The sequence below is a fragment of the Cryptomeria japonica genome, chromosome 3, assembly GCF_030272615.1.
Source record: "Cryptomeria japonica chromosome 3, Sugi_1.0, whole genome shotgun sequence".
In the NCBI taxonomy this organism is placed as follows: Eukaryota; Viridiplantae; Streptophyta; class Pinopsida; order Cupressales; family Cupressaceae; genus Cryptomeria; species Cryptomeria japonica.
In genome coordinates, this window is record NC_081407.1 from 759,920,914 (window position 1) to 759,946,769 (window position 25,856).

A 25,856-nucleotide genomic window follows, 5' to 3' on the forward strand; every position below is an offset into this window, starting at 1 on the left:
ATAAATTGATTATATCTATTTAATTAACCTAAATTGAAAGGCTATTCTATGTTACAATGTCTCACATTCTTGTGAGTTCATTATACTCTATTTTATATTCAATAAAAATCTTATAGGAGCAGTCAATTAGTTTTTGGAATTAATGGTATGAACATAAATTCAACTATTTCCTATCTATATATTGCAGTTCTTGTGAGATTTACCTATGAAATGCTTTTAAGTGACAATTGAGATAATATAAACAAACACTGGCTTGCCGTTCTACCACTATGCTTCAAATTGGAGAAAAATATTATTAGATATTTTCCATATATTCGTCTTTAGTGAAAGATGATAGGAGAGTGTCGGCAAACAAAACTAAAATAACTAAGAAGCCTCATTCCTATGTGCTCATGCTTGCAAAGTAATAGAATTGAGGGATTCCTAAGAATTTGTCTATAATGCACGCATTTGGTCTAACAACTGGAACCTTTTCTACAGGTGAGAACACCCGAACTTGCTGTGATAGAGCCCACAATAGAGGAACATTAGTGATAGAGCCCCTGATGTTGTGAAGAATGCCCCATTTGACATAAGATCTCCCACTGATCTCCAGTTGCCTTCATTTGAATCTTGGTGCTTTGTAACCTGCACATTACCCATACTATAACTATACTACAACCGTTGAATACTAAAGATATAAGAGACATGAGTTGTATAGGTCTTCTACCTCCTTGTGGAATAGATAGTCAAGAGCAAGGAATCTGTTGCCTTGGTGTTTAATGGTGGGGTTTGCACTTCCCCCGATTGCATACATTTCCTAGTGGATGTAATCATTGTTCACCACATGAAAGTATCCATGTCGACATCTGCATCATAACGTTAATATCTTAAAGACTTGAGCAAATAAACTTCAGCAAGTTGTATATTCGTGGTCTTTGTGCAAGGAATACAATTTGTTACAAAATTCTATTCACACCTGGGCATATGTTGAACAAGCCCTTCTCCAAAGTGGTTGAAAGCAACTGTTACTTGCATTTTGATGTCCTCGGTGTAGGCGTCGCTGTGTCCCAGGAGCATCACCTAGAAAAAGCCAATAAATATTGGACTTGAGAAATAGCGTTCTATCGACAATTTAATAAATACTCACATTTTTTTCGTTCAAGTCTAGTAATAGGCTTTTAATACCCTACCCTAAAATCCTTGGATAAAAAATACAATTGTGAAACCTAATTTCAAAGAAAAGTATATTTATGGTAGACCAAAAAAGTAGTTTTGAGCACCTTGTCATGGTGAGTGAAAAAGCTGTTTGAAATGGTTATAGCAGTGGAACCCATGATGGCGTCGATCAATCCATCTGCGCAACTTGACAATGAACAGTGGTCAACCCAAATTGCGCTTGATCCAAAGATGGAAATCCCATCTCCATCACTCTTGGTTGTAAACCCATAATGTGTCGGGGAGCTCCTAACATTTGTATTTCCCGCAGGTTTACAGTCGTGGATATGAACTCCATGAATGATAATATTGGTCACATACTGAATTGTAATGCAAGCTCCAATTGCTATATGAACATTGGCACCTCTACCATGAATAGTCTTATAACTGTTCTTGATAAGCTCCTACTTGAGCTGAATAACCATATCTCTTTGGAAAATAATCCAGAGAGGTTCGGTTTGAATAACAGCGTGCCGCAGAGTGCCAGGTCGAGGATTGACCGGGTCATCGTCATTTGGATCTGTAACTATATAAAATCTGCCATTCTTACCTCCAATGGCCTTTTTGCGAAATCCGATGGCACAATCAGCCAGTCTCTTTCGGTTGTTAACCCAGTTAGGATCACAACGCCAACAGTCATCGATGGGGTTCCCCGTTTCGGACGAGCTCAGCTTTCTTTTCGAATTATTTAAACTCCTGCACAATAGTTCTTGAAGTAAATAATCTCAACTGTCTATAATATATGCTAGCTATAAAAAAATGCTAGGACTTTGAAATTCTTTTAATTGAACTGACTTAAATATCTTTTCTGTAGTGAATTTTCTTTCATTGAATCTGTCTCAACGACGACAATTGTTAATTATCCAATGGCATGATGATATGGGTGATAGAAATTTGTTCTAAAACTGCTGCATACCAGCTACAGTTACAAGAATAGTATTATAGAAATTACAGTGAAGAAAACGTCGAGGAACAGCATAAGAATAAATAGAACATTTATAATAAACGTTGTCATTTAGGATTTCATACTAATGTACTAAATTCAATAAGATATTGGATTTCATTTCTATACTACCATAAATAAATTCTCTAAAATGTCTAAATCATCTGAAAGGCGAGATGGTTACCTTTTTACCATTTGAACTATAAGCTCCGGCTTCTAAACATGATATTTATCACTATTCTCAGCCTTAGTCATATTGAAGGGGGTTCTTATTGATTCCACCATTACTAACTTGAAGAAAAAGACAGCAAGAAAAAGAAACAATGGCTGTTAGGCTTGTCTGCTCGCCATTTTGGATAGGAGAAAACCTGCAATGGTTGTATTACATGCTATGGCTTCGGGCTATCTTATATACAAAATCGTCATCTGCAAAATCTGTAGCGAAGGGGGAATCTTGACCCCGACGTTTGAAAAATAATCATATAGCATAAAATACACATTATTCTAAAACATTTAAAATAACATGTTCAAATATATTAGAATGGAAACATGATGTCTAAGTACAAAAGCCATTGACAAGCCGTATCATAAGGAAACAATTTCCTTTACATAACATCAAAAGGTCAATTACAAAGAGTACAAAAATAAAGTTAACACTAATAGGAACTCTCGACACACTACCTCCAATAAGAACACATTGGGTGAGAGCATCATCGAAGAACTTATCTACCCAACCACAAATCTTTACGCTCCCCTCAAACTCTTCTTGGCATGAAGAATACATGGCCCAACACAAAGATGTCGAGAATTCTTAAACAAGTAGGAGTGATGGAATCTATGTAGCATGACTCTCTCTCTCTCTCTCTCTCTCTCTCTCTCTCTCTCTCTCTGTTTGTGTGTGTGTGTGTGCACGCGTGTGCACACACTTATATAACAATATTATGATATGGCAAAGAGGTTGAGTTTGGAATGATCAAAAGTAGTAGCATGGTCTTATATTAAAATTTGATAAAACATGTTTTTCCCAATGCATCTTTTTAAGTCCTTTGTTGATAGATATATAGAGGTTGATACTCAATCCTTCTATGGTTCTCCGTGTTTAGCACCATCCATTTACACAAACAATAATTGAATGCACAAGTATACAAAGTAGTCATATGAAAATAGAAGCATCTAACAAGTATTATCTTCTTGATAATAAAATTCAGCATAAAAACTGATTTCAAACACATTAGTACATAAGAATACCAATAACATGATCTTGAGAGTATAAAACTCACACAGACACATGTATAAGAGTACAAAAGAAAAGGTAACTATCAATCTATCTAATTAACCTGATATCATGCAAGACATATTAAATGCTAATTCATTCTTAAATCTTCTAAATGATATACTTAACAACTAATTCATGAGTTATTATATGATGCATAAATTCACTAACATTATATCATTAAGATGTTATAAATTGATAAGAAATGATTATCATAAATAACTTAGTTCCATTCATTAAATCTAATTGGATCAAATATTTTGATAATAGAAGATTTTTTCTATCCTAGAATAAACTTTCTACCTTAGATTTGATTATAATATTCAATATCATATTCATGTAATCACTCCTTTGATTAAAAGGTGTTGTCATGATCAAACAATCACAATATAAGATCAAATCCATTTAATATTTATATATATAGTCATAAAATTTAGAGATGGTTAATCATTTAATGGTAAGGAACTATCATCTGGTCAAGAAACTATACAAACATGTCAACATGGCATTAATATGAAATTCCACCCTTATCCTTTACATTTTAAAAAACAAACTATGATATTTTCATTAAATTTTTCACTAAGTTAGAGTTCAATATTCAACAATCACAAAATAAAAACAAAATTTATTATTTCTATATGGTAAGAGATAAGGGCTTACATCTTACCCTTGACCCAAGAGTTCATTTCTCTTGTAGTACCCCTACTCATTTGAACTCATTGGACTTATATTTTATTATTGGTTGTTTTCAGTGGATACATTACCATGATTGGTTTTCAGACTTATATGACATTATTTCATGCTTTATCTAGATTTGAGATGCATAATTTATTTCCAGTATTTCAGTAGTTTTGATTTATGGCATTTTGTGGATTATTGCTATGTACTGACACTTTACTTTATCTATGCAATGTGGAATTATATGTTGTGTGTCTACGAGTGTATTGGATGCAAGGGGACAATTTTCCTTCGCTCATTTCGGTAAGACAAGGAACGTCGCGATTCTCTTTCATCGGTGTGTATGCTGTGTTTTCTATATTGTATATATGCATGTGTGGTTCGGTGATGTAGGATATTGCAGGTACAAGTACCAGGTAGGCATGGGGTATCATCTCCACCTGCCTTCACAGGTTTGAGCATGCTTTATACTTTCCGATGGAAGTGGAGGAGATAGTAGTTGACCCTATTTTATTCAGTTACACTCGTGTGAGTGTTGTCAGTTGGTCATCCTGTCACTTTGTTCGGCCTTCGTATTTTGTTGTTTGATTTTTTGTGAGTATTTACTTGAGGTTTGCTCAAGTTGCGTGTTTAGTGATTTTAATTATTGCATGTTACATTTTATTTCTCTTTGAAGGGTGAAAAATTGTTAATAATGTGAATTAAATAGTGACTCTATGATTTAATGTTCTACGTGTAGAAGTGGGTAAATTATTGAAACTATATTTAATGTTTTGTTTTCAAAATTATACTATAGTTGTACGTATTTGAAATAATAGGAATCGATCATAAACTTATATATATTCAAAGGTGAATATAGTTTATGACTAATTATATTGATTATTTTAATGTGATTTATTATAAGTTGAAATTTTGAATTTTACGACCTAACGTACCATATATAGAAAGATTTATTGTCTTTTGAATAAGAAAATGTATCTTTATTAATGACCGTTTTTATATTGATGCGAGTTAAATATATTTGGTAGTTAATAACTTTGATTTTATCAAACACACATATTTTCGCATATATATTTTAAGGTGATTTTGTAAATATTGCGATTATTGTCTTATGCTATAAAAATATTCATAAAACATGTTTATGTATATGCTCATGGTTATGAATATGAGCATATACGTAAATTATGATTATATATTATAACTTTAAAACGTCTAAGTTTAAAGGTTACATTGTAAATTATAGATAGTCGCATGTTATATAAAAGGTGGCGGGTTTTATTAGATAAGCGACATGTTACATGACCATTAGGGTGGCCAAACTAAACAAAAACTATCGATTAACTTAGAGCTAAGAACAACGAGTACTAGGAGTCGATATGTGGCAATATACCAACACGTAGGCAAAACCAGTAGTTGAATGCAGAATTAGTTGGTGGAGCAATGGAGTTTAATGCTAAGTAAACCACATTGCAAGAGACGTAAACCACGTGCAGCCACTCAAACTTTATGGCAGTTGGAAAGTTAACGTGGAAAGTATAGAAATGGAGGGAGTCGACACCACCGATTACCCCCCCTCACCCCAAACCACGGTGAAATGACAGAGAAGTTGATTAAACCAGTAGACTAGCAAACCACGACTGGTAGTAAATGACAGAGGAACCATAGCAAGTGGTTGTCCTGGCACCCCATGACCCACGTTAAATCTATAGATTTGGGTTGGTTGACCTAGGCACCACGACTCACGGTGAAACATGGCGGAGACTTGGCAGGTCGATGGTCGATGGATAGGGAGACTTGGCAGTGATACCGACAAACCTGCACTTGACAAACACTAAAGTGTTTGAAAGCAAACCAAACTCTGCGTGGCAATGACGGTAATGTAACTTCTCCATCCAAACAGATCGCTAGGTATGTGGATCTGCATTCGATATCTAGCACTTATTGTTAAGCCAACCATAATTGAGTCATAGAAGATAGGTAGACATGGAGTAGAGGTGAGCAATTCTGCTAATTGTTTAAAATAATCGATGCATAGCTTAGTCGACATGTATGCAATCCCTTAGAGTTGTGAATCAATTAGAACTAAAAGAAAGATTTATAATTATTAGTGATGTCGTTATTATGGCCAAGATTGAGTCATAGAAGATAGGTAGACATGGAGTAGAGGTGAGCAGTTCTGTTAATTGTTTAAAATAATCGATGCATAGCGCCAAGATTATAGCAACCAATTTAGAATGAGAACGGTATAAATAATAGTGAAAGCTCGAGGAAAAAGGGAGAAAATAGCCGAGGAGCATTTTAGAGCATAGATAGAAGGAGAATAGAAGATTTGTGAGAGAACTCTTGAGCCATCAAGGAAGAAGAAGGTCAAATTAGAGGAGGCACGAAGGAGTTCATTCCAAGCCAATTTCAAGCGTAAAGAGGTAGGTTCTTTATTTAATTTTGGTTATTATTTAAGGAAGTGTGAAATTGGGAGTTTTAAATATAGGTTACGATTATTTATGTGATTTTGCTTATATCGTTGATTATTGAAAATGTATTATTAATCGTTTGAAATAGATGAATGGATAATCTATAATTATGGACTTAACAACTATGGTGGTTGGTGTCACGAAGTAGGTAATGTATAACTTTGTATGGTGAACACATAAGAATTCAAAATCATTTAGGACTATTATGTTGCAATAAAATCATGAGTGGTGTCATTTAGAATCAATCCACCACTAGGAGAGATAGCCTGAAAATAGGAAAGAAGGTAGATGACAACCCTATATATATAGACCATTGAGTTGGAAGACAAGAGGGGGTGAGATGCAACGAAGGATTAGAGAATGGAATGAAGAAGAGAAGGTAGGAAAAGATATAGAGGAAGATAGCAAATAGCAAGTTGGAGCAAAGAGAAATAAAGAAAAAGATAGGAAGTTAGAGGGGAGGAAGATAGAGGATAATGGAGATTTTGATGTGTTTATGACTGAGTCGTAAAAGATTGACGATGGTCATTTCTTATTTAGTGTCGAACTTAGAGGTTAGGGTCTTGGATGACTGTTAGTTGCTTTATTATTATTAGAGAAATTCTTAGAATATAGGAAGGATAAGGACTAGGAATAGAGAGCTCGTGAGATAGGAGAGTGCCGAGAAGGAAAGCATCGGAATCCAGACATATTGCAAACAATTTGAAGTTATCAAGGATCGTAATAACCATGGATCGCATTTCTTGAGGTAGGCTCAAATCTAGTATGTTTTGTTGGAAGGATTTAAAAGATTAAGAATGATCTAGATTTATATTTATGAAATAGTTAGAGTCACAATATCAATCAATAAATTATGATCATGCAAGTTTAGATGCATTAATGATATATTTCATGAAAGTTGGTTGATTAAACTTAGCGAAACTCTTAGAAAATTAGATCACCCAATCCTCTAGAAACAGAGTCAGAGGATAGAGAGAGAAACTTTGAAGTTGAACTACAAAAAAAGATGAAACATTAGGTTTATGACTTATTAAATAGTGTATTAATTTAGTTGTAATTCTTATTTTCTAGAAGTCTTAAGTTGAAATCTATTTATGCATTTTTCTATTTTAAGAAAAGATTTTCTATATTAGGATCTTGTGTAAATGGTGTTTCTAGTCAAGTTTATAATTTGTCACAATTCTGGTTGAGTTGTCATTGTGTCCTATGTTATTATATTTCCTTGGTCGGGTGTTGATGTATAACCTTATTGATGTGAGCCACTATGTGTTTTTTCCAAATGGTCAATCTTTGGTTAGTGATTGTGTATCCTTCACTTGTGCTTTGTCAGGATTAGGTATGGCTGTCTGTTTTGCCACAGAGTTCTCGTAGAGAGAAATTTCCTGTAGTGTCCTATGAGAGAGAGTGGGTTTCGAGCAGGGGCCATGCCCGAAGTGGATGACAGGATAACCCATCGGAAGTCAATTAAGAAGTGATAACCTAATAATTGATTAGGGGGTGGGTAGAATAAATATTAATTAAGATAATGTACCTCGTGCATAGGTGTAGTGCTTGTACAGGGCTCATAATGTTATGAGAAGGCCTAGAATGATAAACTTACCACCTTGTCTTCATGAAAGGATTGGTAGGGTCCGCATGAGACTTAGTTGGAGCCAGAAGCCAGGAGAGGTTACCAGGATAGAGAACCGAGACCTAGGAGGTTGTACCATGGTATCCATCTTAAGCTATGCAGTGACACTCTCTCCTTAGAGTCACTAGTGTTGTGAGTTGAGTCACATGGATGTTTGCGAAGTCTTGCAGTTCTTTCGTACTTGTCTTACATTGCTTTCTTGAGGGTTTTCTACTATCTCCTAGCACGATGGGGTGGTTCCATTTTGGGATCACATGGCCAGCTGGTAGTGCCACTCCCCATCGGATGTTCTGGAATGTATCTTCAAGCGAGGAAGAGATTCGCTGGTGTTTCTTGGTTCATGGTTGATGTACCAGCTCATGTTTGTGATTATTGTTCAGTTGAGACCTTGTGGTCATTGCATCAAACTTTTATGGAACCCTGATATTGTAACTTTGTAATTCATGGTATTTTTGGTAACCATCTATTTATGGATATTGTAAAAGGGAGTCATTGGAATGTGTGTTAATTCAGTTGCTTTAATCTTTTGTATATATGAACTATGAGAAATGAATGCATTGGAGTACTTTGAATTCTTTCATTATGGAATTTAGATGTATGTGTAGATTTTATCTTAAGCATTTAATTTTCCTAATTAGTTGAACAATAGGATTTACCGTGGTGTTAATATAATCTACGGAGTAATCTTTGTTGGTAACCCTTAGGGAATCATGTGTTAGTCTTCCGATGTGTTATTATATGTACAATGGTTATAATTAGTGCACTTGTTCTTTTAAAAATATATATATATTTCACCCTTTAGTTGCCTAGTTGTGTTGTTTTTCTTTAGGGTTTCTAGCGGGGTATTACATCTCTCATTACTATCCTTATTACCCTATTTTATATATTAGTCTTGTGATTTTAAAAATTCTTTCTATTTTTTAATCTAAACAATTTATTGTAGAGGCATTCAAATAATAACTTATTCATCTTAAGATATACAGAAAGAATATATTCAAGTTTAATATTGTTGACTAATGAATTTATTTCTATACGTTTAATGTTATAAATTAATTAAGTTTAAGCTTTAATAACATCTCTACACCTCTTACTTAAATTCTCTTAATAACTACTTGCATTCTTATATTGATATATGCTACTCTATGCATTTATTGATATATAAATAAATATCTATTTTATTGATCTACTACTAATCTAATTATAAATAAATGGTAATACTTAATGGATGGATTTAGTCAAGCTAAGGATTACTGGCTATATTCTTGGGTTGACCTAAGCAAATCCATGAGTAATAATATGCTAATGATTATAATTAAAGTGTGAGTTAATGTATTCAATTACAATTCATTAATAGCTAAATTTTAGTACAAAAATATCATTCTAAATTACTTACAAAGAATTATTACAAAGGAAAAGTATTTATGAAATTCAAACCTTATAAATCCAAATTTTTAAACTATCCAAAATAACCAATAAACTTTTACATTGTTAGACAATATAGGATAACTTGTTACTACTACAAGGACTTGATTTTTGTCTTCAACAAAGATACATTATGATTAAAGGAATATTACACAAAGTGACATAAATAGAAGGTCATATACAAGGAAATCTAGATAGTTCGTTTGAATGAAAATAAAAGAAATAGTGGTTATTGTTCTTAATAGAATGCATATATTATGTGTGTTAATCACACATAGACACTAAGAGAATGGTAATCAGTAGACACCAAATCCAAATTAATTACCCTTGATAACTTCTCCAAACATCATAGAAACTGATACAATAAGACAAGATAAGAGGACATCAACACAAAATAATACTAGATTTATGTAGAAACTTAAGGCAAAAACCATGGCGAGAAAAGTTGCTTGGATCTGATATCTAAATCTAGCCCATAAACTAAATAATAGGAGACACCAATTCTCGAGTCTAAGAAGAGAACACCAACTATGATGATGAGGTGCCAACCTTAAATACAATAATAGTACATGAAATATATGCTATGCAGACCTTCAAGGATGAACCTTTAGTGTCACCTTGATCTAATCAACTTTTGACAACCCTCTCAAAGTGCATGAGACCTTCAATTTATTTTGCCCACTTAACCTAAAATTTAGTAGACAACTTACATAGCTTTTACCATGGTTATTAGTACTGCTAGTAAGAATTACTCTTGAAATGAATCCAATTACACTTATGCATCCCTACATTATATATAATCACAACTCATCTTATAACTTATTTACAGCATTCACACATTTGCCACATGCATACTTTAGACCAAATATTTAATAGGCTTAAACCAAGATCCAACATGCTATTCCAAGAGTTGGATGGTGCTATGCTTTACTTTGCAAAACAAAAGGCAATAGAAATCTTAAACAAGTAGGAGTGGTGGAATCTATATAGCATGATACTCTCTCTCTCTCTCTCTCTCTCTCTCTCTCTCTCTCTCTCTCTCTCTCTCTCTCTCTCTCTCTCTCTCTCTATGTTTGTGTGTGTGTGTGTGTGTGCACACGTGCGCACGCTAATATAACAATATTATGACATGGCCAAGAGTATGAGTTCTGAATGATCAAAAGTAGTAGCATGGTCTAATATTAAAATTTGATAAAACATGTTTTTCCCAATGCATCTTTTTAATTCATTTGCTGATAGATATATAGAGGGTGATACACAATCCTTCTATGGTTCTCCATGTTTAGCACCATCCATTTACACAAACAAGAATTGAATGCATAAGTATACAAAGTAGTCAGAGGAAAATAGAAGCATCTAACAAGTATTATCTTCTTGATAATAAAATTCAACATAAAAACTAATTTCAAACACATTAGTATATAAGAATACCAATAACAAGATTTCTCTAAACATGATCTTGAGAGTACAAAACTCATAGAGACAGATGTATAAGAGTACAAAAGAAAAGGTAACTATCAATCTATCTAGTTAACCTGATATCATGCAAGACATATTAAATGCTAATTCATTCTTAAATCTTCTAAATGATATACTTAACAACTAATTCATGAGTTATTATATGATGCATAAATTCGCTAACATTATATCAATAACATGTTATAAATTGATAGGAAATGATTATCATAAATAACTTAGTTCCATTCATTAAATCTAATTGGTTCAAATATTTTGATAATAGAAGATATTTTCTATCTTAGAATAAACTTTCTACCTTCGATTTGATTATAATATTCAATATCATATTCATCTAATCACTCCTTTGATTAAAAGGTGTTACCATGATCAAACAATCACAATATAAGATCAGATCCTTTTAATATTTATATATATAGTCATAAACTTTAGAGATGGTTAACCATTTAATGGTAAAGAACTATCATCTAGTCAAGAAACTATATGAACATGTCAACATTAGATTAATATGAAATTCCACCCTTATCCTTTACATTAAAAAAAAAACTATGATATTATCATTAGAGTTTTCACTAAGTCAGAGTTCAATATTCAACAATCACAAAATAAAAACAAAATTTATTATTTCTATATGGTAAGGGATAAGGGCTTACATCTTACCCTTGATACAAGAGTCCATTTCTCTCATTACTATCCTTATTATCCTATTTTATATATTAGTCTTGTGATTTTTGAAAATCTTTCTATTTTTTTAATTTAAACAAAGTATTGTAGACGCATTCAAATAATAAATTATTCATCTTAACATATACAGAAATAATATATTTAAGTTTAATAGTGTTGACTAATGAATTTATTTCTTTACGTTTAATGTTATAACTTAATAAAGTTTAAGCTTTAATAACATCGCTACACCTCTTACTTAAATTCTCTTAATAACTACTTGCATTCTTATATAGATATATACTACTCTATGTATGTATTAATATATAAATAAATATCTATTTTATTGATCTACTACTAATCTAATTATAAATAAATGGTAATAATCAATGGATGGATTTAGTCAAGCTAAGGATTATTGGGTATACTCTTGGGTTGACCTAAGCAAATCCATGAGTAATAATATGCTAATGATTATAATTAAAGTGTGAGTTAATATATTCAATTACAATTCATTAATAGCTGAATTTTAATACAAAAATATCATTATAAATTACTGACAAAGAATTATTACAAAGGAAAAGTATTTATGAAATTCAAACCTTATAAATCCAAATTTTTAATCTATCCAAAATAACCAATAAACTTTTACATTGTTAGACAATATAGGATAACTTGTTACTGCTACAAGGACTTGACTTTTGTCTTGAACAAAGATACATTATGAATAAAGGAATATTGCACAAAGTGACATAAATAGAAGGTCATATCCAAGGAAATCTAGATAGTTCTTTTGAATGAAAATAAAAGAAATAGTGGTTATTGTTCTTAATAGAATGCATATATTATGTGCGTTAATCACACATAGATACTAAGAGAATCGTAATCAGTAGACACCAATTCCAAATTAATTACCCTTGATAACTTCTCCAAACATCATAGAAACTGATAAGATAAGATAAGAGGACATGAACACAAAATAATACTAGATTTATGTAGAAACTAAAGGGGAAAACCATGGTGAGAAAAGATGCTTGGATCTAATAGCCAAATCTAGCCTCATAAACTAAATAATAAACTTACAATATTTTGTATGCATCAACCCATAGGAGACACCATTCCCCGAGTCTAAGAAGTGAACACCAACTATGATGATGACGAGCCAACCTTAAATACAATAATAGTACATGAAATATATGCTATGTAGACCTTCAAGGATGAACCTTTAGCATCACCTTGATCTAATCAATTTTTGATAACCCTCTCAAAGTGCATGAGACCTTCAAGTTATTTTGCCCACTTAACCTAGACTTTAGTAGACAACTTACATAAATTTTTCCATGGTTATTACTTCTACTAACAATAATTACTCTTGAAATGAATCCAATCACACTTATGCATCCCTATGTTATATATGACCACAACTCATCTTATAACTTATTTACAACATCCACATGTTTGCCACATGCATACTTTAGACCAAACATGTAATATGCTTAAACCAAGATCCAGAATGCTACCCCAAGAGTTGGATGATGCTATGCTTTACTAAATTAAATTAGTTGGTCCTAGTTCACTTTCACATGCTTCCTATAGTTGGCTCATAGTGAAATAATTTGACCCATTTTATAAAAAAAGTAACAATATATTGTGAAGTGATCTCTATGAGCATAATGTTGACCCTAACTTTTCATGTTATTGAAGTCCACCTTTGAAACTTGAATAGATTTGTCTTTGTGTGTAGCCTTATTTACCTTCCAAACTACAAGCCTCAAAATAACTATCGTAGAATGTGGTATAAAATATTGTGCTAGTGGATATAGTTTTTGAGGAATGGACTTCATATACACATCAGAAATACTTCCAATCCTTCAATAATAAAAAATTGATTAAGATGATACTAGTGACATACTATATTAAATGATGTATTTAACATAACTTGACTCTATTTATCTAGATCAATAATTATTTGATATGACATAATATTAATTAAAATTATTGTAATTTTTGGAAACTAGATATTGAGGGTATCATAATGATAATTTATATACATCCTTAACTACCTCCTTTGACATTAATGACAATATAAATTTCAACAATCTCCCCCTTTGTCATTGGTGCCAAACACAAAAAATGCTACAAATAAAATGCTCCTCATAATGGAAATCAGGGGCTCCCCTTGTGTAGAAAATTTGCTTCCATTGTAATTGGACTTTCATTCTGCTCAAGTTTGGCTTTGTGCTCTTGATAATTTTGACTTCCGTTCTTTGGAAACTCTCTCTCTCTCTCTCTCTCTCTCTCTCTCTCTCTCTCTCTCTCTCTCTCTCTCTCTCTCTCTCTCTCTCTCTCTCTCTCTCTCTCTCTCTCTCTCTCTCTCTCTCTCTCTCTCTCTAGGCTCCTACTATGATGCTCCCTCCTCTAATCTTTGACTACTTAGGGACTTTGTTTCTAGTCCAGTTGTGGCTAATGTCACTATGCGTGTGAGTGTCTTTGATGTCCTTCCTTCCAACTCTCCTCTAGATATTCTGCGTGTCTTTAATGTCCCTCCAACCACCTCTCCTCTAGATGGTGTTATTCCCCCTACTTCCTCTCTCTCTCTCTCTGTTTTGGTGGAGGACTTTAGGTGCCCTTCAAATATCCCCTTACTGATGCTATCATTCCCAATGATTAAGTTTTTATGCATGACTTTTGTCAGGTATATCTTTAGAGGATGGCTCTCTCCACTAACTATACTCGATGTTTGAAGCCTCTTCCTCTGGTCCCGCAATACCTTGTTCCTTCTATCCATAGTCAATGGGTGGATAAGGATTCTTATAGGTTGCAAGTTACTATCATTAGTAAGTTCTTGAGGCCAAGACCTAACATAGAGACTATACGTGAATGGGTTTCTATTCATTGGTCTATTGTTGCTCATGTGGTAATGGGTATTTCACATGGTTGTCTATTATTTCTATAAATTATTTGGAGGATAGTAAGAAGGTTCTTCTAGGAGGTCCTTGGTTCTCTGACAATGTGGTCCTAAATTTTTAAAGATGGGTTGTTGGGTTTGATCCTTCTATGTTCAATTCACTTCCTATTTGGATCAACTTCCCAGAATTCACTTTGGAGTACTAGGATGACTATAATTTTTGTGGATGAGATCACCTAATCTATATCAAGATATTGCTCTTCTAGATTTTGTGTTTGTGTGGAGGAGGGTTTTAGGTAGCCTAACTCCATAAAACTATCTTCTAGATTGATACTTTGAGATTAATATTTTCTTTTTGATCACTCTCATTTGTGTCATTTCCACTATATGGGAATTTTCTCTATGAATTTCATAAATTCTCATAAGATCAATCCCTATAATGCAGTTTAGAACTTAGTGAATGTTCTTGCTCAACTAGCTAGTTTGGTGTAGGTTTCTTCTTTTTCCTCCAAGGATCTTAAATATTTTTATTGCCCCTCTATGGTGCAAGGCCCTTTGTTGTCTCCTACTATTGCGTTCTCTTTGATAGGAATTATTTGAAAAAAGATTGACATTTTTCCCTTTGGCTTGGGTTAATCTTCAAAAGGGCAAGAGAAATCTTATTGTGGATCATGGGAGACATTCTTTGCAAAATTATATTCCTTCTTCTCAACCTACTCCTCTCCTGAGGTCATGAATTGAGTTTGGATTCAAACATCTGGGACTTTCCCATCTCCTTAAGGCTACTTGTAGCCTTGTTCCCCTTATGTCCCTTCTTTGCCTTGCTAGTTTCCCTTTTTATCATTTTTAGCTTTTCTTTTTTGGGTAGCATGTGTTGGATTTAGACCTTCTCAATTTTGTTGGTTTTCTTACTCCTTACAAGATCCCTCTGTGTTGCTTGGTAGGTTGATATGTAAAGGTTTGGGCCCTCTCCTACTTTATCTAATCAAAACAATCAATGAGAAGTAGAGAATATAGTAAAATCAGAGAGAAAAAGTCTAGATAATAGTAGAAAAGGTGCAAGATTACAAATTAGATATGTGTAGTCTAAAATCAATCTGTAGACACCTAAAAATGTCACATTCATAATGTACTAATTATTCCTCTAATTGATTAAATAATTCTTTAATTATTTAATTAAGTTAATTAATCTTATTCTTCTAATTTCATATTTCCTTGTCATCTTACTAATTATTATATTTTCCTATTCTTTCATCATTTAATCATTTTAATCATTTCCTAAATATTAATTAAATTTTTATTATTTAATTAATTCTAATTAATTTTCCAATTTAAATAATCTTTATTATTTAAATAAATTACTAATTATTCAATTTCTATCTCTAGTCATCATTCAATCATTAACCCTCTTCTAAATATTAATTAAATATTTATTATTTAATTAATTATGATTTAATCCTTCAAAAAAAAAAATCTCTATTATTTAATTAAATTCTATTTCTAAACTAATTGAATGGTTTTTTAAATTATTTAATTAATTAACTAATTAATTCTTTTATTTCCAAATCTTCAAATTCTAATTTCATTTAATTTCATATTCTTCTAAATTCTTCCAAATTCAAATACATGTGCATGATTTCAAAAACCAAATTGAAAATCAAAGTTAAGTTCTAAATATATTCAAATGCTAAATTGAATTAATAAATTCAATTATTTGAATAAATATCATGCAAAGATTAAATTGATAATCTAAATCTAAATGCAAGCACATGCTAAATTAATTAATTAAATCAATTAATTAATTAAATCATGTATCTCTCCAATCTCTATTTCCATCTTTCAATTAGCTTTTACTAAATTAAGCTTTCTTTGTCATCCTCTTTATTTCCTCCAATCATTCTTTTTCTTCCCTCAGTTAGCTTTTTCTCAATCAATTGACTCAATTAATCTATTCAATCTATTGAGTTTCACTCCTACAGTCGGCAGTTCAACTATCAATCAGCATTTGAGCTCACTTGAGTTCCACCTCTTGATCAATTTGTTCCACCTTTCAATCAATCTTCTCCAAAAATCTATAAATTGAGCACTCAATCTCCATTTTCAACAATCATGAACTTTGAATCTTTGTGTCACTTGCAGGTTACCAGCACAATATCTGAGAGCCATTATACCACAGAGAGGAGAAGAGCAATGGAAGCAATACGTGATCTTAGGATAGGGAGTTTTGATTTGATTTGATTATTTTAATTCCTATTTGCTTGATTGTGTTATTCCATTGTTTTATTTGTTAAATTCTTTGGTTAGATAGGGATTCATGATTTCCCTTTTGCTTCTAATTGATTACTTGTTTTTAAGATGAATTTTACACATACACATTTTGGTGAACCCGACGTGAAATCCCTTGGTGATAAGATCCTCGGATCTTTGGGGTAAGAGAGATTGGCATGCCCAAAAAGTGTGTGTCATGGAGTGGAGCCAGTGCTACTAGACTCTCTATTTGTCCATCTTGTTTTGGTATTTTGCTATGGGGGCCTCATTGAATGGTGTCCACTATCTAGCCTAAGATTGTATTTCATTCTTTTTTATGTATCATTGTGCTAGACCAGTATTGAGTCAGTCCCTTGGGCTATTTCAGGCCCTATCCCACGCATCTCTAAATTTTCTGAGATTGCATGAAAATTGAGTTAGTCAGCTATACATACCTACCGGCAATTGTTCTCAGATTTGGAAAACTACAAAACATTGTCCTACACATGAAGTTACAGAAAACAAAGTCCATTTTGAAACCAAAACTCAAAAGTCCTTACATACTTGTGACCCTAGGTAGTCTTTTACATAGTCTTTTGCATAGTCCTAATCATGTCCTCATTATCATCCTATGTCCTTTGCATAGTCCCACTTACGTCCTCATTATTGTCCTACGTCTTTTGCATAGTCCAACTTATGTCCTCATTATCGTCCTACATCTTTTGCATAGTCCCACTTACGTCCTCATTATCGTCCTACATCTTTTGCACAGTCCCAATCACTTCCTCATTATCATCCTAAGTCTTTTGCATTATCATCCATATTAGTTACATAGTCCTACATTATCATATACATTTTCATCTAGACCTCATATACATCTGACTCCATTGTCAGTTATATGTTCATAGCATGTGCCTTCATGGGTCTCCCAAGTGATGGTTTTCTCCGCTTCAAGCAACCTAATTTAGTTCCAAACGACGGTCAACGCGAAATCATTGATGGTCTAGCTAACTTAGCTTAGGATTTAAGAAGAAGCACACCTGAATATATAGGAGTCATACATGAGATAAACATTGATTCTATTATTTCCCATATAATTGATAGAGAGATTGAGGCTGAACAACTTCGTCAACAAATGGACAGACTTGCATTAGAGAAATCTAGGAATGCTCAAAAGGTCTCATGTCAAAATCCTCAATAGAGAGTCTAGTATAGCCTTGCATTTACGTCTACAGTCTAGGGTTAAGTCATCGTCTTTCATAGAACCACCCTCATATAAGCAATTTTAGATGCCCGTCACAAGGTTGCAGAAAGCGAAAGGAATAATGGACCCGAATAGCACACAGTTTGTAAACCCTACTTGGAATTTAGACATGACAACAGGTCAACACTCAGGTACACAGAAAATGTCCACCCTAAATGAATTACAATAGCATTTGACAAAGGAAAAAATTGAGTCCACACAATAAGACCCACATGTCCTCATGATCCTAGATGCACTTATACATAGCGATAGGGACAAGTATCTTTCGCTGTTAATACAAAATGGGGCAAAACTACCTGAGGATTTTGATGTCACTAAGATTTTACCACCAGTAAAAACTTTAGGTCAAGATAATAGTCAAACTCCACCCTTGACACAAATACAAGCAACGACCTCCAGTTTTCTTCAAAACGTACCTATCCAAACAAATGTCAAGACAAATGCAAACTTTCAAACAAGTGTGTCATCTTTGGTGATCAATGCTAGTATACCATCACAAATCATACCGATAATATCAAGTGTCTTAGCACCTATTCAAACACAAGAAACAAGTGCAACCCAACCTCCAGTTTCCTATTCCATGGGATCAACATATAGTTATCAAAATGCAAATCTAGGTCTTGCCAATACAACAAGTACAACTCAACCAAACATGGGTTCACATATCAACTATTTCAAAGTACCTAGTGGTTAGCACAACACAAAAGGTTATAATCTTGGTACCTTCCAACAACCTCCTAGTTATGCAACCATGAATCCTTTTGTGGGACATACACAAACACAAGGTATACCTTTGACATAAACAGATATTCTGACATAACAAATACATAATTTACAACAACAAATGATGACCATGCAAATTGGTAATGATAAAAAGAGATACACAATGCAGGACTTACGTCCTTATCCATTCAATCACACATTATACATTCCTCCTTTCCCGCAATATTTTGAAACACCCGAATTTGATAGATATCGAGACAAGGGTGATCCTAGAGATCATATCAGAGAATTTTTTATGGCATCTATAGAGGTTGCCTCAGAATATAATTATCTAATGAGATTTTTTCCTAAAAGTCTGGGAGGTCCTGCTTTAGAGTGGTTTTCACATTTACCACCAACCATCACATCATGGGGAGAATTAGCTGAACAATTTATTGCAAACTTCTCACACAACATTGACACCCCAGTTACTTTGATGGACTTGTGTGCCGCTAAAAAATATGAGAATGAAACATTTGCATCCTTCATATAATGATGGATGGCTCTCTATAGGAGGTGCAAGATAGTTATCCCAGAAACAGAGCAAGTGGATATGTTCATAAAAAATTTAATTCCTAAGATTAAGTATCCGATACAAATGCAATGTTTAACCACATTCAAACAAATCACAGAAAAAGATCTCAAATATGAGAAGGGACTAGTAGAACAAGGTCTTATTAAGTATGGAAATACCAACAACAATGAGAAATCTAAGTTTTGGTCAAAAAACAAAAATGTGACCAATGATGGTATTGTAGATGCCAAAACAATAAACATAACTCATCCTATTTTATCTTTGGGAATGAGTCATTCATCTAATCCACATAGAGGGAATAACACAACCTCATCAAATGTAAATGCTACACAAAACATGAACACAAGATACCCTAGGGTAAATGCTCCAAGAAGAAATTACACACCTCTAGGAGAACTTATTGAGTCAGCACTCAAAAAGTTAATACAGACAAACATGATTACTTTACCTGAAGTAAGAGTGTATGAAACATGTCCTTTCAAACCCACATGGTGGAATGATAATTATTTATGCGATTATCATCAGACTAAAGGTCACAAAACAACAAGTTGCTACAAATTGAAAAACTTGGTCCAAGATATGATAGACCAAGGGGACATCACAATTGATATCGATAAAACCGCAGAAAACACAAATCACATGATTTTTAAGGATCCTTTTTTTAAGCATGATAATGGGAAAGCAACCACATCAGGTACCCAAGACAATATAGCTAACTACACAAAGGTCTCATATGACTACACGATTCATGCCATTAGCTCAGGAGATATAGAAAACAATTATTCACAAGAAACAGATGATAACTAAATTTGCATGATATTAGAGGCATTGAAGTATGATGATGATAGAAATCTTTGTCTCAGAGACTGGGGGCATGATCAACCATCTCACTCAAGTTGGTTTGAAGATGAACTCATAGAACATATAATGGATGTCAAAGATACCCATAAAGACTATGAAGAAGGATTTAACATAAATCTTGATAAAACAACCTATGATACAAATGATACAATCGCTACAATCACCATAATTCCCAAAGATAGTGACTATGCAGTAGTTACTCACAGATCAAATGTAACTTTACAAGGAATAACACAAAATCAACCACCGGCAATAGGAACTTACAATGTTGTTGAGCAACTTAAGAAAACTCCTGAACAGATATCATTATTCAAACTATTGCGAATTTCGCCCACTCATAGAGATATATTGGACAAAGCACTTCAAGATTCGATAGTGAACAAAGATATAGATGAAAATGCCTTCCAGTCCATGCTGGGAAATCTGACACAAGGCACACATATTGCATTCATAGAACAAGATATTCCTAGTGATAGACTGCTTCATAACGACCCTCTACATCTAGAAGCTTACATTCATAAGAGAAGAATCAGAAGAGTACTCATAGATGGGGAAGCCGGTCTCAACATTTGTACTTTAAAGTTGATCAAAGCACTAGGATATTCTGAACTTCATATTGATTCTTCCAAAAGGATAAATATCAAGGCTTACGATGATGAAGAGCCTCCATCTAAAGGCATTGTAACATTACCTGTACAAGTAGGACCAATAATGACAGAGTTTGCTTTTCAAGTATTGGACAGAGAGCTGGGATATAACATGTTATTGGGCAGCCCATGGATCCACACCATACAAGTAGTACCATCCACGTTCCATCAATGTGTCAAATTCCCATACAATGGTATTGAAATCACCATAAAGGGTGATCCAAATCCATTCCAACATTGCAATTATTTGAAAGACAGTGTGGATAATCTGGTACCTATCAATTAGGCTGCACCTCTCACTACACAATTGGAAACATTAAAGATCACAAAAACAAAAAATGATATGCCTTCCACATCCTCCTTACAAATAAAAGATATGGGTTGTGGAGAGTACTCTATTGCAAATAATTTAAGTGGGAAATAGTTGTCTCTTTCTCCTAAATCCTTTGGGAAACCTCAAAACATAGTAAAAAAATAGCTAAAAGGAACAGAAATTGTCAAATATACAGACTCGTGCTCTTTCATTAGATGGGGTGACTTACAAGAAGAATCCTTGAACGAAGATGTTAACCATTGGATATATAGAGAAGAAGATCATATGATAATACCCAGAATACACATGGATCAGTATGGCAATGGATTCAAAATACTCCAAAGACATGGATATGATGGTACCACAGGCCTTGGGTTATAGAAACAAGGAAGGCTACAACCTATTGTTCCTAATGATAATCCAGGGAATCAAGGATTGGGATATAAGCATATACAACCTATCACAGAAGAAAGACAACATACTCTTGATATACTAAATCAACCAAGAAAACTGTTAGACTACATATCACAAAGGAATTTGTCCACAAAGGCACTCCCATCTTCATCTCAAACAAGTAATCAGGTACCTACATCACCTAGTGCAGAATTAGATGGAGAAGACATGAGACAACTCTTGCAAGAACCTACCGCTGAGTTACAAAATGATGCAGTTATTGACACAATAATACAGGCTAATGTGGCAAAAGATGTAGGTTTGCCACCACCACCCGAATCCCAGCCATGGTTATTGTCACTACTTCTACCACGAGAAGCCACTCAGGCTCAACCTAATGAAACAGATGAAGAAAGATTGCAAAGGCTTATACTAGGCTTAAGAAGGGTAACTAATGTCCAAAGAAGACCAGTCAATATAGAACAGAATCAGGGACAGGAACAAGAAGAAATAAGTGATGATAGCTCATATGATGAAACATATCTTGAAAGTGAGATAGACTCTCATGACTACGAATTCTTATCACTCCATGATTCTAGCCCACCAGAAAGTGTAATTTTAAGGAATCAAATAAAGCTTATATAGGATGAAGATACACAAAGTTAGTCAAACAATCAAGTCTTCATGTTATCAGAGTCTACTAAAGAAGGGAGTAATGATTTACCCCTAGTGCATTCACACTTGATTGATTGGGGGCAAGAAGGAAAACCAATGCTGGATTGGTTTGAAAATGACGAAGCAATTTTAGAATTTCTTGGAGTCAGAGAGGGATTTCCACAAGGTGATCATAAAGAAGGGTTTTTTATAGACCTAAATAGAACGACATACTTTGGAGAAGAAAGTGCTTCCACAAAAAAAGATAAGGATCAAACTACCCATAATGGCAAGAGTGGCTTGGGTAATCTTCCTATGGAAAGAGAAATTTCAGCATTACTTACAAAAGAAACAAAAGAAGTAAACATAGCAGAAGGGGAGGTTGTACATAAAATCTATCTGGCAAAGTCACTAAGCAAAGAAGAAAAAGATAGATTCATCCATTTTTTCAAACAAAGACCTATCAACTTTGGTCCTATTGAGACATGCCAGGCTTAGACTCTAAATTAGTGTTGAATCACTTACCTTCGATACTAGGAGTTAAACCTTACAAGAAAAAATTGAGAAAAATGCATCCAAGTATCACATTACTAGTTAAAATAGAACTACAAAAGTTGTTGGATGTAGGTTTTATTAGACCTATTGACTATGTGGAATGGATATCCAACCTGGTACCTATGACTAATCCCACAGGAGACATAAGAATCTGTATTGATTTTCAAGATCCAAATAAAGGTTGTCCTAAGGATGACTTTCCACTACCCAATATCGACATGATAGTTGACCTAACAACTGGAAATGAGATGCTATCCTTAATGGATGGTTTTTTAGGATACAACCAGATTAAAATTGCACCAGAAGATCAACATAAAATGGCCTTTACATACCCATGGGGAACATACTGCTGGAGTGTGATGCCATTTGGTCTCAAAAACACTAGAGCAACATACCAAAGAGCCATGACAACATTATTTAATGACATCATCCAGAACATAATGGAAGATTACATGGATGACATATTGGCTAAATCACAAACAAGAGAAAGTCACCTTGCAGTTCTTACACAAATATATGATCGGTTGGAACAAAATAATGTCAAATTAAACCTAAAGAAGTGTGTGTTTGGCATAACAACAGCTAAACTGTTAGGGTTTATAGTGTCAAACAAAGGAATTGAAATAGACCCTCCCAAGGTCAAGGCAATCATTGATATGTAACCTCCATCAATACTTAAACAACTCAGAGGGTTACAAGGAAGACTGCAATCCATAAGGAGATTCATAGCACAGTTGGCAGATAAGTGTCACCCATTCCAACATTTACTCAGGAAAGGAGTTACTTTTAAATGGACAGAACAATCCCAGGAATCTTTCCAAGCTCTGAAAGACTGTATTTTGAACACACCAGTATTAATATCTCCTACTCCAGGACAACCTCTATTGTTACACATATCAGCAATGAACTCAGCTCTAGGAGCTCTATTGGCACAACATGACAAAAATGGAAAAGAAAGAGCCATTTATTATATAAGTAGGAATCTGATTGGCTATGAGCTTAATTATACCCCCATAGAGCGAGCATGGTTAGCAGTAATCTTTACATCCCAAAAGCTTAGACATTACATGTTGAGTCATAAGGTACAACTCATTGCACTCTTTGACCCACTCAAGTACCTATTGAGCAGAGCAACATTGACCGAGTGATTGGCTAAGTGGGTTATGATCCTTAGCGAGTTTGATATAGAATACGTAGATAGAAAATCCATCAAAGGACAAATTATAGCAGATCAATTAGTAGAGGCTCCTATACAAGATGGTCATCTATTCCTAATAGAATTTGCAGATGAATCCATGTTTATATTAACTGCCTTAGTAATGTGGAAGTTATAATTTGATGTGTCATATACAAATCACGGATCTGGAGCAGGGATTCTCTTCATTACTCCTCAAGTGGACATTATACCTAAGTCATTTAGGATCAATTTCCAATGCACCAACAATATGGCTGAATATGAAGCTCTCCTCATAGGGCTTTGTACAACTATACAATGGAAAATACAAGAGTTACAGGTCCATGGTGATTCACAGTTGATTGTGAACCAAGTCAATGATGATTACGACATAAAGGATGACAAACTCATGCCTTATAAGAAATTGGTTGAAGATTACAAGGAGCACTTCAACAAAATTACCTTCAAACAAATCCCAATAATAAAAAACAAGGCAATAGAAGCAATGGCAACCATAGGATCTCTTCCGAATATGTCTGCTAATAAAACTCAATTTGAGTTCATCATAGAATAGTTGATGCTACCTGCATATGAGACTCCCCTATCAGAATATGTATGTGCAATCATGGGTCCGGAATCACCTTGGTACAATAAAATATATACATATTTACACACTCCATACATGTCACTGGATTTGTCTAGGAATCAAAAGAAGACATTTATTCATTAGGCATCTAGGTACACCATTATAGCTGATACTTTGTATAGAAAGGGTTTCGATGGAACTCTGCTCTAATGCCTAGATGAGAATGAGGCACACCTTGCTTTAAAAGAAGTCCATGATGGAATCTATGGGGCTCACCAAAGCGGTCCATCATTGTCAAAGAAATTGTTGAGAACACGTTATTAATGGCCAACTATGGAAAAGGATGCTTACAAGTATGTACAAAAGTGTAAACAATTCCAAATGCATGGAGACCTTATTCATGCACCAACATAAGATCTTCAACCCTTCACATCACCATGGCCATTTTCACAATGGGGATTAGATCTAGTGGGTAAAATCAACTCTACTTCTTCCAATGGGCACAAGTTCATCTTGACAAGCACTAAATACTTTACCAAATGGGTTGAGGCAATTACTATAACATACACCACTGGAAAGCAGATAGCAAACTTCATGCTCAACTACATTATATGTAGATACGGAGTTCCAATGTGCTTTGTTATAGATAACGGGCGTCCATTTAAAAACTAGGAAGTGAAAGAGTTGTGTGACAAATTTCATATACAACAGAGATTTACCACACCTTATTATCCACAAAGTAATGGGCAAGCAGAGGCTACAAATAAAACAATATTGAAATTCTTAAGAAAGTAGTCACTAACACAGGATGGGACTGGAATCTCCAGTTAAATCCCACTCTCTGGGCTTATAGAAAAGGAGTACGCATGCCTATAGGAGCAACACCATATTCCTTGGTCTATGGGACAAAAGCGATACTCCCCATTGAAATAGAAATATCGTCTCTAAGAGTCTCCTTACAGAACATCATATTAGAGGAAGACTATAGGGTAGCAAGGTTACAAGAAGTCGAAACCCTTGATGAAAAAAGACAAACATCGTTTAACCATCTACAAGGATATCAAAACAGACTAAGATAGTGTTATAATCAATGGGTCCACCCACGAACTTTTCAAGTGGGAGATCTAGTACTTAAAGAGAATCAAAGGAGCCTAGCGGAATGAGAAAGGCCAGGGAAATTCAAACCTAACTAGCTAGGTCCTTT

General features: G+C 34.0%; 1 pseudogene; it reads right to left on the reverse strand.

The window, feature by feature from the left end:
• Nucleotides 1-474: 474 nt before the first annotated feature.
• The window catches only part of LOC131058122 (pectate lyase-like), a 29,291-nt pseudogene continuing 3,909 nt past the window's right edge, over nt 475-25,856 (reverse strand).